The sequence below is a fragment of the Mirounga angustirostris genome, unplaced genomic scaffold (assembly GCF_029215605.1).
Source record: "Mirounga angustirostris isolate CCGP_5_RB_7025 unplaced genomic scaffold, mMirAng1.0.hap1 SCAF_415, whole genome shotgun sequence".
NCBI lineage: Eukaryota > Metazoa > Chordata > Mammalia > Carnivora > Phocidae > Mirounga > Mirounga angustirostris.
In genome coordinates, this window is record NW_026992123.1 from 11,373 (window position 1) to 20,000 (window position 8,628).

An 8,628-nucleotide genomic window follows, 5' to 3' on the forward strand; every position below is an offset into this window, starting at 1 on the left:
AGGCTTGAAGCATCCTCCAATAGAGTGGGAGTGGGCAGGGGCAATCTGACTAATTTTTCTGGCGTATAGTTCAAATGTCTCATTTTGAGTGACTCATAGAGCAACAGGCACAAAGATTGTCTATATATGAGTTATTGTGGTCATTTCCCTGAAATTTATTTCAAGTTGTCCAGCTTTCATTTGCCAGACTTCAGGAAAAAGGACAGTTTTAGTTCTTAATGATTGTAAGATAAGAGAATGGGAGAATGTTCTGAAACAAATAATGCAATATATGTTAAGGGGAAAAAAAGAAGAAGAAGAAGAAGGAGGAGGAGGAGGAGGAGGAGGAGGAGAAAAGGAGGAGGAGAAAAGAAGAAGGAGAAGAAAAGAAGAAGACGAAAAGAAGAAGAAAAGAAGAAGGAGAAGAAAAGAAGAAGAAGAAAAGAAGAAGAAGAAGAAGAAGAAGAAGAAGGAGAGAAGAAGAAGAAGAAGAAAAGAAGAAGAAGAAGAAGAAGAAGAAGGAGAGAAGAAGAAGAAGAAGGAGAGAAGAAGAAGAAGAAGAAGAAGAAGAAGAAGAAGAAGAAGAAGAAGAGAAGAGAAGAAGAAGAAGAAGAAGAAGAAGAAGAAGAAGAAGAAGAAGAAGAAGAAGAAGAAGGAGAAGGAGAGAAGGAGAAGAAGAAGAAGAAGAAGAAGAAGAAGAAGAAGAAGAAGAAGAAGAAGAAGAAGAAGAAGAAGGAGAAGAAGAAGAAGAAGGAGAAAAGAAGAAGAAGAAGAAGAAGAGGAGGAGGAGGAGGAAGAAGGAGGAGGAGGAGGAGGAGGTAGCGGGAGGGGACGAATGAAGCGGGGGGAAATCGGAGGGGCGGACGAACCATGAGAGACGATGGACTCTGAACAACAAACTGAGGGTTCTAGAGGGGAGGGGGGTGGGAGGATGGGTTAGCCTGGTGGTGGGTATTGAGGAGGGCCCATTCTGCATGGAGCACTGGGTGTTATGCACAAACAATGAATCATGGAATACTTCATCTAAAACTAATGATGTAATGTATGGGGATTAACCTAAGAATAAAAAAATAAATTAATTAAAAAAAAGAGAGAGAATGGGAGAATGTTGGAAACCTTAGTTTGAAGAGTCACAGTCAGATACTCAAGGAAACCAGAAGGATCCAGGATCCAGTCCAGTTTTATAGGCAAACAATAAACGTTCAAAGATAATTAATCTAACACTCACAAAAGTGTGTTATTGAAATGTAATCTTTCTCTCTAAAGTCACCTTCATTCCTGTCAAAGATAGCCAAAAGAAGATTAATTTGTTTGTAAAACAAGTCCAGTTTTAACAAACTTGGCCCAATCATCTACGTAGGGACAGCAAGAATAGCAATTGACCATATATGGGGTCTTTCTTCTCTTTTCTTTTTCCTTTCCTTCTTTTAAATCTGCTTTGATGGAGCTTTTTACAAGGAATTTTAGATTGATCCTTTAACTGCCTTTTTAAAGCCGAGAACCAAGCCAAATATTGGCCATCAGATTCGCCTGCAAGACTTGTAGATTTGCGGAGGGGTAGACGAACCAGGAGAGACGATGGACTCTGAAAAACAAACTGAGGGTTCTAGAGGGGAGGGGGGTGGGAGGATGGGTTAGCCTGGTGGTGGGTATTGAGGAGGGCGCATTCTGCATGGAGCACTGGGTGTTGTGCACAAACAATGAATCATGGAACACTACATCTAAAACTAATGATGTGATGTACGGGGATTAACATAAGAATAAAAAAAATTACAAAAAAAAAAAAGACTTGTAGATTTGGGTGAATTCCTCTCTTCTTTGAGGGCCTCCAAATTTCCTGAAGTTCCTGCATCTGCCAGGAGGTGGTACTCTTCACTCACCTGGTAAGGTTGAGGGGACCTCTCTAAGCAAGGTTATCAGGCCAACATTTCTAAGGGGCTTTACTGGCTCCATAAAGTCAATCTGACTTTCTTAAAGCAGTCTCACCATATCTGAGTCTACGCATGTGTCTCTTCGAGATGACAGTCCAGGGGCACCTGGCTGGCTCAGTCGGTAGAGAGCACGACTCTTGATCTCAGGGTTGTGAGTTCGAGCCCCACGTTCAGTGTAGAGATTATTTAAAAAATAAAATCTCGGAGGAGCGCCTGGGTGGCTCAGTCGTCAAGCGTCTGTCGGCCTTCGGCTCAGGTCATGATCCCAGGGTCTTGGGATCGAGCCCCACATCGGGCTCTCTGCTTGGCCGGGAGCCTGCTTCTCCCTCTCCCGCTCCCCCTGCTTGTGTTCCCTCTCTCGCTGTGTCTCTCTCTGTCAAATAAATAAATACAATCTTAAGAAAGAAAAAAAGAGTACACTAACAATCCAAGAAAACCTTGTCATTTTAACATAGAAAACCCAAATCTCAATCTTATACCAGTGTGCTTTTCTTCTTCTTTTTTTTATTCTTATGTTAATCCCCTACATTACATCATTAGTTTTAGATGTGGTGTTCCATGATTCATTGTTTGTGCACAACACCCAGTGCTCCATGCAGAATGGGCCCTCCTCAATACCCACCACCAGGCTAACCCATCCTCCCACCCCCCTCCCCTCTAGAACCCTCAGTTTGTTGTTCAGAGTCCATCGTCTCTCATGGTTCGTCCGCCCCTCCGATTTCCCCCGCTTCATTCGTCCCCTCCCGCTACCTTCTTCTATTTTTTTTTTCTTCTTCACATAGATTGCGTTATTTGTTTCAGAGGTACAGATCTGAGATTCAACAGTCTTGCACAATTCACAGCGCTTGCCAGAGCACCTACCCTCCCCAGTGTCTATCAGCCAGTCACCCCATCCCTCCCACCCCACCCCCCACTCCAGCAACCCTCAGCTTGTTTCCTGCGATTAAGAATTCCTCCTATCCGTGAGATCATAGGATACATGTCTTTCTCTGTTTGACTTATTTCGCTCAACATAATACCCTCCAGTTCCACCAGTGTGCTTTTCAAACTGCCTTCTCCCAAGCTCAGTCAGTCCTGACCATGCATAAAATTCCTTTTCAAAAATTCTCCTTCACAAACCCCTTCCACAATTTCCTTTTTCATTCAGACTCGGTCTTAAAGTTTTCTTTCTTTAAGTACCCAGTCCCGTTTCAGTACACCATTACTTCCTTTTCCCTCAACAAAAAAAATGTTTTCTCATTTCTTGTACCTCTTTTACACGTCTCCTACCTTCCCACACACGGAGTTGTTTTTGTTATCATTTTGTAGCAGTCCCAATTCCATGTGGCAGAATTTTAATTCTTAGAAATCTCAGTCTCTGGTGAAACGTTAGTAGTAACCAATGGCGCACTCTCTATTACACCAGAATTCTTTAGATTGGCAAATGTATGAATATATTTCATAAATTTTATTTATTTGACAGAGAGAGACACAGCGAGAGAGGGAACACAAGCAGGGGAAGGGACAGAGGGAAAAGAAGGTTCCCCAATGAACAGGGAGCCCAATGCGGGGCTCGATCCCAGGACCCTGGGATCATGACCTGAGCCGAAGGCAGACGCTGAACGACTGAGCCACCCAGGCACCCAAACGTGGTTGGTTGGTTGGTTGGTTTTTATAAAGGTGATGGAGAGGTATATTTTGATAACCACAAATACAGGCTCACTGTTGTGACGGGAGCGTGGCACATTCCACTGCCCACCCAACGGCTTGTAACGCAGGGAGAACCGAATCCAAGTGCTTTTATGACAAAGAAAAGAAAGAAAAGGAAAGAAAGAAAGAAAGAAAGAAAGAAAGAAAGAAAGAAAGAAAAAGGGAAAGAAAGAAAGAAAGAAAGAAAGAAAGAAAGAAAGAAAGAAAGAAAGAAAGAAAGAAAGAAACGCAAAGTTGATTATTTGTATTATGTGTGACATTGATAGCTCCAAAACCACGTCTTTTTAAAATAAACCAACAACCTTGAATTGGCTTTAACGCCAAAGAAGTTGCACCTGCGTCCACTAAAAAGTCAATCGATTGTTTTCCCCCATCAGACTCCTTGGGGAAAGTCTGAAGCGGGCGGTCTAAGATCAGCGGAGCCCTCGGGCCCCTTCCTGCTAGTTTGGGAGGTGCTCCAATTTAAACCTCATAAGGAGGTGGCCCAAGGGCTTGGGCCCAAGGGCAAGGGCTTTTGCTCCTTGATAAGGGGGTGGGGAGGAGGAGGAGGAGGAGGAGGAGAAAGGGGAGCCCATGGCACCCGGGGGGGGGGGGGCGGGGGGGCGGGGGTAGGGAAGGGCGGCTGAGACGGCGGCAGGGGAGTAGAGCACTCCAGGCACACACACCAGTGGTGCAGAAACGGGGCAGGGGAGGCGGCAAGGGAGCCATTGGTAAGGCCCAGGGCACATATACATTTACAGTTTTGGACGAACCTTTTCTTTTTTTTCTTCTCCGCCTCCGCCTCCGCCTCCGCCTCCGCCTCCGCCTCCGCCTCCGCCTCCGCCTCCGCCTCCGCCTCCGCCTCCGCCTCCGCCTCCGCCTCCGCCTCCGCCTCCGCCTCCGCTTTCTTCATCTCCTTCTGCTTAATAGGCTTTGTCTGTGGTGGCTTTTCAGCCCTCCGGAAGCCAGTGGGTTGGGCATCGGTTCTGGTGCCTGTACTTGGGGAGGAGGAGGAGTGGATTTCAGATTTCTAGCATCGGCCTGTCTTCCTCCTCTTCTTCATTATTTTGACTGTTGGGAAGTGGGGGTAAGGTCAGGTGTGTTAAATTTTTGTCTATCTCTGGGCCGTCCCTTGGGTCCCTTACCTTGAGGCATCTTTATTGTGGAGTGACATAAGAGTCTGAATGTAGGGAATTTCATCCCAGATCATGTGAGCTTGAAAAACTGGGTTTATTCTTATCTGAGTTTTACCATGCCCGATTTTTACGAGCACCTGCCTCTAAACTCTTTAAGTAGGGGCACCTGTGTGGCTCAGGCAGTTAAGTGTCTGCCTTGCGTTCACATCATGATCCTGGGGTCCTGGGATGGAGCCCCACATCCGGCTCCCTGCTCCGCGGGGAGTCTGCTTCTCCCTCTCCCAATGCCCCCCCACCCCCAGCTCGTGTGCTCTCTCACTCGCTTTCTTTCAAAGACATAAATAGAATCTTTAATAAAAATAAAACTCGGGGCACCTGGATGGCTCAGTGGTTAAGCGTCTGCCTTTAGCTCAGGTCATGATCCGAGGGTCCTGGGATCAAGCCCCTGCATCGGGCTCCCTGCTCGGCGGGAAGCCTGCTTCTCCCTCTCCCACTCCGCCTGCTTGTGTTCCCTCTCTCGCTGTGTCTCTCTCTGTCAAATAAATAAATAAAATCTTTAAAGAATAAAATAAATAAAATAAAATAAAATAAAATAAAAATAGAACTCATTAAATAGAGCTCCTTTACAAATGGATGTTAGCAATAGCACCCGGAGGTGGAGGAAATACCTCACATGTATAACACATACGGACACATAGACACAAACAAGATGCAAACAAATTTTAGCCTTTGTTTCAGTCTTATTTGTGGAGAGGACATGAATGGAGAGGACACGAAAGACCCAATGTTCAAATCTCCCTCTTTTAGTAAAACAAATGCAACTGCGAAGCAGCATTACCGTGTACAGATCCCACCCGTCAGTTGTTTTCCATTCCCAATGGAAACAGGGTCGGTTTTATGCAAAGATAGCAAAAGCTGCAGCAACCAACCAACCAACCAACCAACCAACCAACCAACCAAATGAAGACCAGAGCATCTCCCTGAGTGTTGGTTCCTCCCCAAAAGTCGGGGCTTCACTGAGGGAACCAAAGAGCTTCCTAGTTTCTGATCACCCAGTCTCCTAGCAGGCTTTCTCTAATTGTGTACACAATTCAGACATGTCAAAAGAACCCCGCTTGGGCCATCTGAGACTCATGTTATCGTGAAATGTTTCCCATGCAAGTAAGCACTTGCAAGTATAGGCTCCCTATGCATTGTACATGTAGCGTGCAGGTGTTTCTTGTGAGGGTGGGCCGTTGTTTCCTCAACATTTGGTGCAGGGTTCTACAGAGTTTTGGTTTGTTTCGTTGGTTTGGTTTTCTGCACACGTGTGTGTGTGGGGGGGGTGTGGTGTGGTGTGTTGTGTGGTGTGTATCTGTGTGCACGGTATCTATCGCTGCTGCGCAGCTAGCTGATCCTCAGGGTGCATCATCCTAACACCGCAATGGCTCGAAACAGCATTTCTTTATCGATAACTTCCTGGTGCTTGCCCTGGGTGGCCCCTTGGGTTCTGCGGGTTTACGCCGGGCTCACTCAAGCAGTGGCTTTCGGCCAGAGGGTCAACTTTCACACGTCTGGCAGTCGGTGCCGCCGAGCACCGGGCTGCCTCTGTTGTCAATGCCTCTCATGCTCCAGTCAGCTAGACTGGCTTTCTTACGTGGAGGTCTCAGGACGGCATGCCAAGAAGGTCGAGAACGCCGGCAGACCACCTCTTCAGGTGTAGGCTGTGAAACCAGCCAAGTGTCACTTCTGCTCTATTCTTTGGGTCAAGACAAGTCCCAAGACCCGGTCCAAAATCAAGGGACAGAGCAATCAAGCCTACCTCTGGATAGCAGGAGCATCGAAGTCATAGGACGTGAGGGTGCACACGTGCCGGGACGTGAGGGACACACGGTTGTCGGTCTGCCACAAGGGATTCCTAAACCCTATGCCGCGATGCACATTTTTGCAAAAGTAAGCTTTACGTTTTAGCATCTAAAACATGATTTCCTTTGAATCAACCCCTAGAATTGGATTCACCAGGAAGAAGGGGAAGATGCGTTTTCCAGCCTCTTGATACAGAAGCTCTTGATTTCCAGAGGGCACTTGGAGGACCCTTCACCAGTCTCTGCTTTGTAAGGCGGGGGGAATTTTTTTTTTTTAAGATTTTATTTATTTATTTATTTGTTTGTTTGTTTGTTTGTTTATTTATTTGAGACAGAGAGAGAGAGAGAGAGAGAGAGAGAGAGAGAATGAATGAGAGAGAGCACATGAGAGGGGGGAGGGTCAGAGGGAGAAGCAGACTCCCTGCTGAGCAGGGAGCCCGATGCGGGACTCGATCCAGGGACTCCAGGATCATGACCGGAGCCGAAGGCAGCCGCTTAACCAACTGAGCCACCCAGGCGCCCAAGGCGGGGGAAATTTAATTGGCCAACCCCCCATGAAAAAGCGACCGATCACGTTCCGACGTCCGAATTAAAGGCAGGCTTCCTTTTTAAAGGCATCCATAGAGCAGCCAGCTCCGTGGCAAGGAGCCGGACTTCTGTGTGTCTGATGAGGAATCCCATTCTCGGCATAAAGGCAATCTCGGGGAGCAGTCGGAGGCAGACCAGATCTCAGATCCACCAAACCCAAGAAATCCCTTGTGATCTGAATGGCTGAATTTGTTGAGGTTTCCCTCCCGATGGCTAAGAAGATGCCTTCCTATCACAGATGACAAAACACAAACCAACAAAACCCCGATAGCTGGGCAGGGTCTTCAAGAAAGGGCCCCTTTTTCATGGAAGCCAACTCTTCCATCTCGCGCCACCCGCCATCATGGAGAGGAAGTCTCTCGGGATGAACGAATGCCTTTGCAATCTACGTTAACCGACTCTCTTTTCCGATAGGCTGACACTCTTTCCCCTCGTGGACACGTCCCGAGATCGGCAGGCTTCGGTGCATCGGTCTTCTGTGCACCAAAAGCCGTGCGAAGGCCCCTGTCGTCGAAATGTATTCGGCATGGACGCTAGTGAAGAATTTTAAACCAGTCTAGCCCGGTTCAGTCCTTCAGTCCTTTTTTTTCTCATTTCTTACATGACCGCTGTGTCCTAAAAGGATACAACTGAGGAAACTCCAGATGGAACAGAGGCAAAGGGAAGGGGGGCAGAGCTTCCGTGTTCCGTGACCCCTCTCCAGGAACGCCTCTGTCCCCACCATTTCAGGCGTTCAAGCAACCTGGAAGCTCCCCGAATTAGGTTAGTTCTTCTTCGAAGGGGCGGGGGTCGGGGTGGGGAAGGTTGGGGAGCGCCGAGGTTTGGAAACATTGCAGGGCAATCAAGGCTATTGCCAAATCTCGAGTCCGTGCAGAGGTACGTAAGGTACACGTAAGGCCGGGATGGGGGGCGTGGCGTGGCGTGGCGGGGCGGGGCGGGGCTTGGCGGGGCGGGGGTGGGTGGGTGCGCGCGCCTGGCGGGGAGGGTTGCGGTGTGTGTCCATGTGCGTTCAGCAGGTGTAGGGGAGGAAGAATGTTCCCTCTAACTTCCCTTTCTACTCCCTGTTGGGGGAGAACAGTGAAGAGAGCCCGGGTGAGGGCGAGGGCGACGGTGACGGCGAGGGCGACGGTGACGGCGGGTGGGGGCGAGGCGCGGACAGGAAGGGGGGAGGGGTAGTAGAGGTGTTTATTTCTTTTGGCGGTGATGGAAATGTTCTGGAAATTGCAGTGAAGGTTGTGCAGCTTTGTGAGCCACCTTAAAAAAAAAGAAAAAAAGGCCACCCAATGGCCCACTTTTAAGAGTATGCGAAATATGGCATGCGAATTGTATCTCCACTTCGAAAATCTGTGACGAAACAATGTGATGGACATAGGGAAGGAGGGAGGGACGGACGGGACCCTCACCCTCACCCTCACCCTCACCCTCACCCTCACCCTCACCCTCACCCTGGCTCTCTTCACCGTTCGATCCATGGATCGATCG